The sequence below is a fragment of the Mauremys mutica genome, chromosome 5 (genome assembly GCF_020497125.1).
Source record: "Mauremys mutica isolate MM-2020 ecotype Southern chromosome 5, ASM2049712v1, whole genome shotgun sequence".
Classification (NCBI taxonomy): domain Eukaryota; kingdom Metazoa; phylum Chordata; order Testudines; family Geoemydidae; genus Mauremys; species Mauremys mutica.
Genome location: NC_059076.1, coordinates 26,596,426 through 26,610,020, shown reverse-complemented (window position 1 = coordinate 26,610,020; position 13,595 = coordinate 26,596,426). Strand labels below are relative to the sequence as shown.

At 38.8% G+C, this 13,595-nt stretch overlaps 1 protein-coding gene across 10 annotated transcripts in view; it reads right to left on the bottom strand.

Moving 5' to 3' along the window:
* The window catches only part of CCSER1 (coiled-coil serine rich protein 1), a 1,044,860-nt gene that overhangs the window by 596,128 nt on the left and 435,137 nt on the right, over positions 1 to 13,595 (bottom strand). The window lies entirely within an intron of this gene.

Here is a 13,595-nt window from a genome sequence, read left to right as displayed (position 1 = left end):
TCGGTGCTGTAGTGGATAATTCATTTAGCCAGTTTGTATAGGAAAGAGAGTTCGATGATTTCTCCAGAAATAGAAAGCCATATCTGATCAGTGTTGGGAAATATTAGCTTGCCAAATGCACCTAACGTTAAAATTTTGGAAGTGCCTTTAAACACACTGGACACATTTTATATTAAGGTTATATTTATACATGGTTAATAAATAATTAACAGATACTATAAGCATGTTACAGACACGAGTGGCTTATACAGGTAGATAGTTATAAGCACATCAATAGAATAAGCTTAATATGGTTATTAACAACCTGTTAACTGTTGGACAGTATAAGAATCTTTAACCATTGATTAGCCATTTAACCAAATGTCCATTAACGATTTATTAACCCTTTATGGATTATTTATAAGTGGAATTTACTATAAAGTGTAACTTCAATATCATTCCACTAGTTGCGTAATTTGCAACAGGAGGACAGCATGTGCTGTAGAGTGATACTTTTTGGCCTAAGCACCATATACTAGGGTCTGTAAGTCCCCCCACCCTTTAAAAAAAAAACACACAAACAAAAGACATTCTTGTGTCCAATAAAACCTGCTGTGTATACTGTTTGGAAATAATGGCCAGCATGATGAACTAGAGTTGTCTAACATGTTGCCATAAATTTCTCAGTTCTTCCCTGATGTGTAACAGTTATTTTTTCCACTTCCCTTTAAAGCAGTGGCTAGTGGGGTGCTGTTGTAATCCATTGAACTGTGTGACCAGGTGAAAATGTGGTTCACCTTGTAAGGCTTACCTTTCACATGGCTGATTTGGGCAGGGTTATAAAAGGAATGAGGGAAGCTGATATAAAGAAAGCTACCCACCAAAGAGGAGTGTAAACTCTGTCTTCCAAGTTGGCTAAAGCAGGACTGGTCTCAGGTTATTACCCAGTAGTCTGAGTTGATGTTTTCTGGTTTTGAGTTTTGTTTTTGGACTCATACCCTAACCATTGGGTATGATTTATTGGTACCCTAACCATACCAATAAAGTGTCTTGTAGCTGGGACTTTTATTTTTCCTTCCCCAGCTGCTGAGTGTGCACTCAGTTTACACATCAACTGTAAGTAATCACAGCAAAATGACTCATTTCCAAATATGCTGATATGAATTTCTGTGGATTATTTCATGATAGGCAGCAAGTTCTGATCTGATTGCATATTTGTTTATTTATTTAGTGGACTGGAAGAGCTACATGGAAGTGTTAGTTTTTGTTGTTGTTTTGAACAAACGAAAAAGAGGAAAATATTTTATCCTAGAATACATCTTTATCTGTAAGACCACCGTACCCACCTGACTATTTTTTCAGCATTTATTACTTTGTTCTTATTTGGAAAGCATGAGTTGCTCCATAGTTGCTTATACAAGCAATTTGCAGATTTTGCAAGTGTTTAGCAATTGAAGAAGAGTTGCGGGCCATCTGACCCAGCTGTGAGGTCAGGGCATGAAGGAGAGGAGATGGCAGTTAGGTCTCCTAACCCCATGGAGGTTGGAAATTGGGAGTAATGCTCTTTCCTTTGCCATAGGCAACTGGATTCACAATGAAGCCTGATCACACAGGATGAGGCTTGTCACCACTTTGTGCAATTGCTACTACAGAGATATAGGCCTTGGGAGAACATGGGCTGTTGATTTTAGATCTAGGATGGTTAGGAGAAAACTAGAGACCCTTCTTCTTCCTCTACTTCACTAATCTCAGGACAGGTTTCTGTACGAGTTATCTTGCGCTGTCTTCAACCAAGTTCTAAAGGTGTCTTGAAGCTGGGGCCATCTGGGCAAAATTCTAACTGCTGTACTTCCCCTCAATGCCTCCTTGTCATACACAGCACAGTCCTTTTCCAATGGCTTCAGGGAAACAGGTGGGGTGAAGATATGAAATGCACCCAATATTTGTTTCAATACTGAGCCAAGATGGTGCATAGGTAAAGCCAGAGGGGATAACCAGCTTCACCAAAGAGGTAATATGGAAAGGTACATAATAGCAATAGAGATGTGGGAGTCCCATGCTCTCAACAGAGGATGCTTTTAAACATTTTATTTATTGATCGATTATACACATTACACACGAGTCACAGTTGCTTTTTTCTCCCATATAAATTGAATAGTAATTTTGTTCAAAAGCAAAAGAGCAAAGCAGAACTGCTTGTGATTACGGATGATCCTTAGGTAAATATTCATTTTAGCTATCTCTTTCTTGCTGAAGAGATAAGGGAAGTAGTTGCTATCTTGCTGTATCTTTGTTTAACTATGTTATGAGTTGTTCAGAGTCTACTTACACAAATGGCAGCTAGGCTTGAGCATATCTTTATTCCTAGGCAGGTTATCTTCATAGAGAGTTGAAATGGTCAGTATTGATAAAATGAGGTATCCTGTCTCTTAGGCCACGTCTATACTTACCCGCCGGGTCGACGCGGCGAGTTCGACTTCTCGGAGTTCGAACTATCGCGTCTGATCTAGACACGATAGTTCGAACTCCGGAAGCGCCGCGGTCGACTCCGGTACTCCACCGCGGCAGGAGGAGTTGCCGGAGTCGACCTTGGAGCCGCGGAGTTCGCTTCCGCGGCGTCTGGACGGTAAGTCATTCGAACTAGGGTAGTTCGAATTCAGCTACGTTATTCACGTAGCTGAATTCGCGTACCCTAGTTCGAACCAGGGGCTGTGTGTAGACCAGGGCTTAGATATGTACATTAGATGAGATTAGATTTCACCTGACAGTTTGCCAAATATTCTGTCTTGAGTAAAGAAGTGGGGAAATGAAAGGAAGGTTCTCCAATTATAAAACACACTTACACGTGGACTGAATGTTTAATTCCTTATTAATAATCATTCCATCATTGCTCGTGATGTAGCAGGAATTCATGAGAGATGTTAAAAAGCAGGCAGAGGGAAGGATGCACAACTGCCAAGTACCCCTCCCCAGTGGGGGTCAGGTCCTCAGCTGGGGTAGATTGGCATAACTTTATTGACTTGAGTCAGCCTACACCAATTTAGATCAGTTTAAGATGTGGCCCTAAGTGCAGGAGTTCTCTTGTCAGAATTGAAGCCAAAGCTGAATCACACAGAATAATAATGCATATGGGGAAAAATTACTCAAAGACCAATCTTACATAAATTTACCTTATGATAAGGTCACATGATCCTATATAAAAAAGACGTGTGGCAGCTATAAACATGGGGTTTGGGGTTAAATGGGAAGATGATGTTGTCACTGACAATCAGTACTCCTCTTTCATAAAACCCACTTGGTCTTTTGAGCTTCATGAATTAGCACGTGGCTCACACTGTATTGATTTGTAGCTATTATTTTGGTAATATTTGTACATTTCATATTCAGAAAGATCTCTTCAGGAACAGGATCTCTGCAGTTTTCCCATCCTTGTTTCTCTTCACAATTAGGTGATCAACACTGTCCTCAGAACCTGGGCAGTGATCCCTTTCTGCAATACTTCAGTGAATACTTTTTTCCAAAAAAAAGTGAAGAGCTGTGAGAGAAAGTTTTATGGAAATCTGCAACACAGTTCTTTGCCAGGATTCACGTCATATACAGTATGAATTTCTCTCATAATTGCATTAGGGCTCGTTTCATACATTCTACCTGATCTGAGGACAGAATATTAAGGGACATTCCATTGGTTAAATTATTAATCTTAATTTGGTTGAATCTGCTTCCTAATGAATATAAAACAATTAAGCAGTTTAACACCCAGACACATACACAAATGTATTGTTTGTGCAACAACAGGCACACAAGTGGGGCTCTGCCATCAGAAAACTTGCCCCCATCTTTTTCTCTCAAGTTACCATTCTTCCTGTACACAAGTTTCTTGCAACACTTTGTGAATAATCAGTTTCACTGATCCCCCTCTCTGTAATCAGTTTACGCTGTCTCTGTAGGTCTTTCACACGCAGCAAAAGGGGACAGAAAAACATTTTAAAAAACAAACAAACAAGATGAATGTGACTGTGAAACCACAAAAGTTGGCAAACTACTTGTAACTCAGTTTTTGAAACTGACCAGATGTCAAGATGATCATATGCAGTGCTTCTTTACAAATAATAAAATTATGTTTGACAACTTGACATTTTAATTCTTAAAATCCAATTAAACTGTTAGGAGATTCAATTACAGAATATCTTGGGTCAGGAACTTCTGTCTTAGTGCTCTTACTTCATCCCACTTCTGTTTTCTCATTCTTTTTGTTAACAGAATTGGATAACTCATTAAGGGTCTTGTTATCCTTAGCATTATTAAATTTTGTCTTAATCATTACCAGTGACATTTCTATCCACCACCATCACCAAATACATCATTTAGCACAAAATTACTCACAATTTCTAACAATTGAGTATAATCAATTCCTACTGTAGACTTTTACACATGTTCTGAATTTCTTCCACTGCTTGATTATTATTTTGCATAGCAAACTTTGGTATATGCAGACTTATCAGAAAATGTAATTGGTGTGATCAGCTCTATTGCCAAAGAGGGTCAGGTGGGATTAAGTTGACTGGCCTGCGGCAATTGATCAAGCCCTCAAAAGCAGTAAATGGGAAAATGTTTTCATTTTGTAGCTTTTATAATTTTATGGTCTTCAATCACGAATTTATCACAGACAATTGCACAGGACTAATGATGGTGGGACATTATACATTAATGGGGCAGATATTTTTAATGCTGATCTGCAAAGTGCTAATAAGACCAGCCTGTTGTTGAGGAGGCTGGGGCAACAGGTCATGCAAGCTTGCTGATCTGCAGTGTAGCTCTGTATCATACGTTGTTTTACAGAAAATGGTATCTCATCCTTTGTAGCAAAGGAGAAGTCAAACACCATAACCCAGGGAAGAAATCAATCAGCTGCCAGGGAACTTTGTTAACTGCACATAGAAAGGATTACATAACTGATACAATCCCTGCTTCACTGTGCCCACGTGCACTAGGGCAAGGAGGCTTGTGGGATGAGTCCCATAGGAATGATGGTCTGGTTGCAATCATGCCAGAGACAAAGGAAAGGACTCAGCCGTTGGTGGGAGCTATTCCACTGTGGGCTTGTCTACACCTGAAAGGCTACAACAGCACAGTTGCAGCACTGCAGTTGCACCACTGAAGCACTTCAGTGTAGACACCACCTATGCAACAGGAGGAGTTCTCCCATTGGTGTAAGTAATCTACCTCCCTTAGAGCCAGTAGCTTGGTTGGCGGGAGAATTCTTCAGTCAACCTAGCACTTTCTACACTTGAAGGTTAGGTCAGCTTAACTATGCCGCTTGGGGAGTGAATTTATCACACCTCTGAGCACAGAGCTGGGAAAACTTAAATTTTTACTGGAGACCAGGCCTAAGACTAACCACCAGAACAGCAAAGGTGCTGGTAGAACAAGCAGGTAGAGGCCATGAGTGCAGTGGAAAAGGGAGAGTCCTTTAATTTTTCAGCATTAAAGTCTTAGTATTTTCACTTGGAGCAAGGGCACCAAATCCCTAAAGGGTTAGGATACAAATATATGATTATGTTCTGCTCCTACGTACTCCTTATCCTGAAGGCCTTTTCAGAACTTTCTGGATTAATTTAAGAAAGTATTGGTATCTTTTTTTTACCTGAGCAGCTAATCAAAAATGTGGGATCGTGTAGGCCATTCCAGTTGCGAGGAAAAATTGAAGATGGAGCCAGGTATCGTTGATGCAGTCTTGTTTATTTACAAAGAATGAATAAAGTCCTGTTTCCCCTGAACTCAGGAGGAATCAAACAACCGGAGGCTGTTTCCTTGCTGACAGCCCCAAGCCTCTCTTCCCCAGCACCAGCTACCAAACCTGCCTCTAAACCTCCCCCAGGATCTGTCTATAGTTTCCTTCAACTTTTGTGCTTGTTTCTCTGTGCTGTCTCTCTTATCGCCCATTCACACTTCTATCCAAAACAAAATCCAGCCACACTCTCCACCCACACAGTTGAAATTCCTGAGTGACCTTCTGACCTGCCTTTGTTCAGCAGAGACAAGGTGGGTGAGGTAATATCTTTTATCAGACCACTTCTGTTGGTGAGAAAGACAAGCTTTTGAGATTACACAGGTCTCTTCTTCAGGTCTGGGAAAGGTACTTTTGTTTTTTGTTTTGTTTTGGGCAGTAACATACCTATGCTTTGATCTGGAGATTGCCATTGATTCTTATATTTGAACTGAATGAAGAGTGGCTGTTGCATTTAACAGTTTCAAAGAGGTTTAACCCAATCTATAAAAATACCATAGCAACTTCAGGCTATGTCTACACAGCAAAACCCACAGCTGGCCCATGCCAGCCGACTTGGCTCACAGTGCTCAGGCTGTGGGGCTGTTTCATTGCTATGTAGATTTCGGGGCTTGGGCTGGAGCCTGAGCCCTGGGATCCTTCCCACCCTGCAGGTCCTAGAACCCGTGCTCCAGCTCCAGCCCGAAAATCTATCTAGCAATAAAACAGCCTCGCAGCCTAAGTGCTGCAAGCCCAAGTCGTCTGGCAGACCAGCCACGGGTTTTTCTTTGCTGTGTAGACAAATCCACAGATAAGATTCTAAATGAACTGAAGTTATATGCATGTCCTTCCTGTTCAATCACACCGTTATGAAAATGGTCCCCATCCCCACTGCAATGTCATAAACAATTTTCATAATTTACTTGTTAGCATTTCCAGAATTTCCTAACTTTGGTGTACACACTGAAACCATTAGGTGGTTTCCTTTGGGTTCAAAACTGTACAAAGATATTTTCATGAAATATTTATTATAGATGGATTGATATCATTAGTATTATGATAGAGAGGCCTCAGGATTAGAGTTGTGCTAGGTATCAACATGAAGGTAGCCATGGTGTTTGCCCCAAAGAGCTTACAACATACGACCTTGCAAAAACATACATTTCTTATACATTGCAAAGTTCTAGCAAAACCACAAAGACTGATTTTCTTTAGCAGTGTTACATAGCTTTAAATGGAATCTTAAATCTTAATGTGGAATATCTTTGCCATCAAAATAAAACATTTGCTGTAGCCACCAATTTTTTAATTTTGTTTAAAATTGCACATCAACAAAGTGTGTCAATAACATATTCATTTTTTGATTGTTTAAGTGTTCGGGAGCATATGTGGGGGCGGGGTGGGGTGAGAGTGACTGCCAGACATAAATTTCCATGCAAACAGAAATTTAAAGAGATAAAGTTAAATCCTAATGATACATCTGGTAATTTTTTTATTATTTATTTAAATGTACACTTGTATGAAATTAATGTTAACGCACTATGAAATGAAGGAATTACCAATTTCCAGCATGAATTACTTGATAAAGGTGACTGCATTCAATGCAGAGTTGTTGAATAAATCAGCAATGCTACACTGATTAATTACAAAGGTAGTTTAAAAAGGAAACCTGCAGTGTTTTACACTGAAATAACCTTACAATTGCTTCTTAAGTTGCTAATGGACAATGTAAGTAAATATAATACCTGTAACAACTGACTGCAGGGGATCCTTAATGTATTTGAAAACCATATTTTAAGACTACCTCAATTTTTCTTAGTAATGGACTGTCCATTGAAAGCCCACTTGCCATTAGCCTGCAAAGTATTTCAAACAACATCAATCATAATACTACCTAGATCTTAAGCTATGGCTACACTTGCACTTCAAAGCGCTAAGTGTAGTCAAAGCGCCAGTGCTGGGAGAGAGCTCTCCCAGCGCTGTCCGTACTCCACCTCCCTGTGGGGAATAATGGACAGCGCTGGGAGCCGCGCTCCCAGCGCTGGGGCTTTGACCACACTGGCGCTTTGCAGCGCCGCAATTTGCAGCGCTGGAGAGGGTGTGTTTTCACACCCTGCTGCAGCACTGCAAATTTGCAAGTGTAGCCATGGCCTTAGAGTGCATTTTTTTATCGGTAGATCTCAAAGCACTTTACAGAGGAGCTCAGTATCATTATTTTACAGATGGAGAAACTGAGAACGAGTTGAAGTGTCTTCCCCACAGTCATCCAGCAGGCCAGTGGAAGAGCTGGGAATAGTATCCAGGTTTCCTGAGTCCCAGTCCAGTGCTCTGTCCTCTAAGTCACACTACCTCCCTCTGGGCTTTGGCATAGTTTTTCAAAGTACTACACCTCCTTCAAACAAAAACTAAAAAAATCATATTGTAAAGATTGATTCTTTATCAGAGCCAAAAAGAACCAAAAGCTTTTCCCTAGTAAAATAAATAATTCTTTAAAAAAAATGTAATATGTAAATCTAGAGCAGCTTTCCTACTGATTTTATTATTGTTGTAATTAACAAATATTTGTATACCTGCAGAACACTACATGGTGCTTTGCAAAGTTACAAAAGAGACAGTCCCTGTGCTGAAGAATTTACCATCTAAATGAAACAATCTCAGAATATGGAGATACCATGTTATCTTAATTAGCTGGATCAGCTACTAAACCCACCTTGGCAGACTTATTAAAAACTATCACTAAAACAATGGGAATTATTATACAGTAGATAATGTGTATGCTTTATAAAGAATGCAAGAAAACTTAACCTACCTAGTATATTTAACTTACCTACCTAAATTTAATTTACCATAAATATAGGCAAGATTATGCACACTTTACTCACCTTGAGAAATACCCAGTTCATCCAACAAGTGCTAAGCCTACAGTATGTTTGAAATCTAAAAACAACTCAGTACTGTTAAGTAAATGGATTCCCTCCCCACAAAACATTTATAATCTCTCCATACTCATTACTGCACTAACAAGTCCCTCTCCCTAGGGAAAAACCTAAACAAACATCTTCAGCCTGGGATGAGCACATTGCATGGGTGAGGATATTCCACTAAGAATGACCTTCCAAGAGGCTCAGATATAGGGACTGCAAGTGTAACGCCAACAGGCTCCGGTCATTAGCGGGCGGGATCCAACCTGGGACCTCTGAAGCTTAGTGCATAAGCCTCTACCACATGAGCTAAAGCAGTGACTGCTTTAAATAAAGCAGTGACTGCTATTTCATTTACAGTTCTATGATGATACGTGGGGATACTATTTGATCTATATACGATTTCTCCTGTCTCAATCCTGCCTGTTCTTGTCATAACCTTGAATCTACTGCATTCATTATTCTGTTTAGAATAATACATGTAAATACCTTACTTGGGATAGACAGCAACTGAATGCCCTAGTGACCTATTACTGTAGCTTTTTATTGAACTGGATGCATTACAAATCTTCAGAGGACTCAGAACTTCTTCACTAGATTTTCTACAGAGATTGTACATTACAGATTGGAACTCTCCTAGCAGAATCAGAACATCAGTGAGCAACATCAGCTAAAACTCATTCAAGACACTCATATATGATTTCATACACACAAGTGAGGTTTTCAGTTCTTTCCTGAGGGCAAATATGGTGCCAGCTCCCACAAGTGAATGGTTGATAGCCCCGCACACATTCAAGACATCTAAGACAACACTTAATATCTGTGAAATCCAATTATATTTACAATTTTGCCAGTTTCAACCCTGCCTCCAAACTAATACTCTGAATAAGGTCTTCGAGAAGGTTGTGTTAAGGTAACCTTATGTCAGAAGGGGGCATACACACAACATATTGTCTGGTCCATTCAGATTACTTTGTTCACTGAAATTCTGTATGCACTAGGGGATTTCCTGCTTTATAGACCCTACGTGGCTGGGAGGGACAAAACATAGTGGGAAAGTGTTGAATCTATTAGTGGACATTTTCAATGCCAGTCTACTGAGGGCAAGATGTCAGCTTTCCTCAACTGAATGACTCCTAGTCAAAAAATCCCACAACAATTGCAGTCTTGTTAGCTATTGCCATGTATTTAATCTCCTTATTCAGGATAAGATTAATGGGAGGCTAAACCCAGGCCATCACACAATTATAGCCCAGTCCAGCATATAATGTTTTCGCCTAATTTATGGCAAAACTATTGTCCATCTGTTAGGTTCTTCCACTGTAAGCAAGTGTAACAGGAAAATACCATATTGTTCTGGCCAGTATAACACTTTGGTGGCTTATAATGAAACTGTTCCTTGGGAATAGTGCTCAATGTTTAAGAACCACCATTATATTGAATAATATGTCTAATATTTTAACTGAATTAACTTCTTGTTGTTCAATAAATACAAATACACTTTCTGTGCCATTTCTTCTACTATGGATTACTTCAGCTGCAAAATAGCAACACCAAAACCCATTACAGATTAGTTATTGGTGTGTTTTTCTTGTAGATTGAAGCCAACCTCTTTTAAAAAAAATTGAATTAAGACACTTGTAAAACATGTGGGTTTATAATGAAACATATAATATTTCAGTTTGCACCTGGCAAGACTGCCAGAAACCAAATTTTGGGCTGCTTGAATTTCCCTTATAAGGAATATCGATTTAACTTTTGCTGCATTACCTCTTTTAATTGAACATTGTTTTCTAGTGACTCTGCTTTATAGAGACTCTTGATGAAAATGAGAGAATTTGCATTTAACTGCAGGAGAGTACAGTACTTGCTTCACAGAAATTGTTTCTGAAATTCACAATATGCTCATTTAAAAATACTCAGATACTTCAGTACTGCATCTGACAAATTTGATGGATTTTGTTTTTTTCATGGAATATTTCACTAATAGCTTCAACAGGTTATGTGTGTGTGTGCTGTTATGATAACTGGCCATACAAATTTACTCTAATTGCGAGCTCAACTGTAAAAAGTGAGTGTAAGTTCATAAGATGTCAAAATAACCTATAAAAAGAAATGTTGATGGGAAAAGGTAAAAAAGCGAGAAAGACAGACTGAATTAGTCCAAACAAAGAGGCTTGCTGATATAACTGAAAGACTGTATTAAGATCATGCTTGGTCAACGAGAATAGTGTGAAACCAGAAATCCGTGAATCAAAATTGCTCTGCTGGAAACTAGGCCTAATTGGTAGACAATATAAGGAAGAGATGGACTATTCCACCCAACACTCCCTTTTGGGGTACCTAAAGAAAAAGACTTTGGGAGAAAAATTGGCCAGTGGAGTGAGCTTCAGGATCGTGGCTGCCACCACCCTGGAACCCATACCCCCTTCATCTCAATCCTAAAAATATCCTGACCAGTCCAGGCTAGAGAGAGGAACCCAGCTGACACATCCACCTTCCCCAGCTCTGGCTGAATCCCAAATACCACCTGGGATGTAAGACTTTGTCCCCCACATCCCATCCTTTCCCTGCTGTGTCCTTTTTCTTCTGCACCTTATTTCTTCTCTTTCCTTTGTTTCTTCTGTCTAATAAGAATCTGGCTTAGCCAGCCAAGATTATATATTTTGCAACACTGCTGTAAGCCTATGGCCAGAAAGAGGCAGCTAAATGCAGTGCCCTAATCAGCCTGATGCTGATACAAGTTTGCCAGGTCTCATAGTGGCTGATGCCGGTGTTTCTCCCACAGTGAGATTGCAGGTGAAAGTTAACACCAGTGACAAAAGCTGCATTTTCTATCTTTGTTATTCCATTTTGCGTGTTTGTCTTGTTTTGTCTTCTAGGAAATGGGATCTGATTTTAACAGCAGCAGCTCCAGTCCATCTCATCTAACTTCTCTTTTATTCAAAAAGACAGTTATTACCATCTTTGATAACATCTAAAACACTGTGAAACCAGGGGAGGGGTTCTGTCTAAAAAAAACAGCTAAAGGGAAATGGAGCAAGGGATGTGGTTAAAATGAAAGCCTGAATTAATATTTTACAGTCAAATGCTTTAACTCTTTTCCTTTTTTTGGTATCTTTAATAAAAGGGTAAAAGGATTTTTCATAGTGTATTTGCTATGGTATTAAGCAGGCTGAGGTGTTTGTATACCTAACCCGAACCTTGTTTAAAATTGTTTAATGTTGGACAATGTATCAATTATGTTAATACCTTTGAGCCCACATATTCCATATAAATTAATGCAGTATAACAATGATGCTTAATCAACCAATCCATTATACAGAAACCCTAATGTATAGTTTAACAACTGCATATGAAAAGGAAAGTTATAAGAGTTTTGCTAAGATCATTAATAACTAAAACAAATAAAAGGAAATAATCCAACATGGTTATTGTAACATTCTAAATTAAGAGAACAAAACTAAAGTAGACCTCGAAAACAGAAGCAACCTTGTGATATATAAATGATACAAATTAGTTTATCTTCAGAAAAAAAGGTACGGTATGTATATTCACATTAAAAAGTCACTGTATGTGACATTATTACTATTACTCCACACCCATCCTGTGTTTATAAATATATATTACATATATTCCTAGCCTTCAAAAAATGTTAGAAAGCACATGTAGGGAGACTTTTTTTTTTCTTCTGATTTTCACTACAGTGCTCCTCCTTTCCCCCAACCATCCAGGAGTCTGTGCAATCCTGTTGCTGAACTGCCTGTTCTGCTACTGGGATGTATCCCCTTACTCACAGTTCTGAGAAGATAGGAGAGTCATTGAACATTTGCAGCTTATATATTTAATAAAAAAAAAAATAGAGATAGGCATGTGCAGAAGGCCATCTTGATTTCAAGAGGTGGGAAAGGAGATCAGGAAGATTAAGTGAACAAGAAGCAATGAGACTTGGAAATTTAAAGTTATGGAATAAAGAGGGGTGGGAGACAGGAACAAACAGGAAGGAAAAGCTAAGATTAGTTATCCAAAGGGAGTACAGTAACCTGGGAGGTGCTATACCCGTCAGTGGGAATAAGCGGGGGCCATCTTGAAGTTGTACCTTATCTTTTGCTGAGATAATTTTGTGAGTGTTTTTTTTTTACTCATAACTTGTAGTAGAATATAGTATAACTGTGTATAAAAATGATTGTAGGCTTAAGCTTATGTCTAAAGGAAGTATGATAATTCACTATGTGAAAATATTAAAGGACTCTTCCTGAGGTGAGAAATAATTAAAATGCAAATAAACCTAACTACAAGAAAGCATGTTTATTCAAACAATCCCAAGGGGTAGGCATATATTGAAGATATAAAGGGTTATACCAGTTGAAGATAAATCTGTATGTGAAATACTCCCTACATTACCATTATTATTAATTATCTTTATAATGGTATATTAATAATAATTATTTGCATTACAATAGCACATAGATGTCTCAGTCAGGTATTGGGACCCCATCGTGCTAGGAACCACACAGGTAAAATAACAAAAGGATTATTACTTTTCTAAACATGGGCAAGGCTTATACAACGTTATAGTAAAACAGTGACAGTGTAAAAGTTGGCCATATGTATATTTGCATCCTAGTTTAACAGCATAATGTCTGAATTTGCTAATGATAGCTTGAAACTTGGTTTCCAATGACTAATTTGATTGTACAAGGAGGACTCACCATTGTTACTGACACCCTATCAAGAGGCATGCAAATATAAGTAGGTAGCACAAGTCACAGTTCTGGAAAGCTCTGCATGGACTGAGAAATTTCCAAACGTCATCTGTCATCTAATAACCAAAGCTACCAACAGTTAACCTTTGCAATTAATACTCGGAGCCTATACTCAATCAGTCTCACAAGAGTAGAACTTCCAAGGTTTGTATTTGTTTTTGT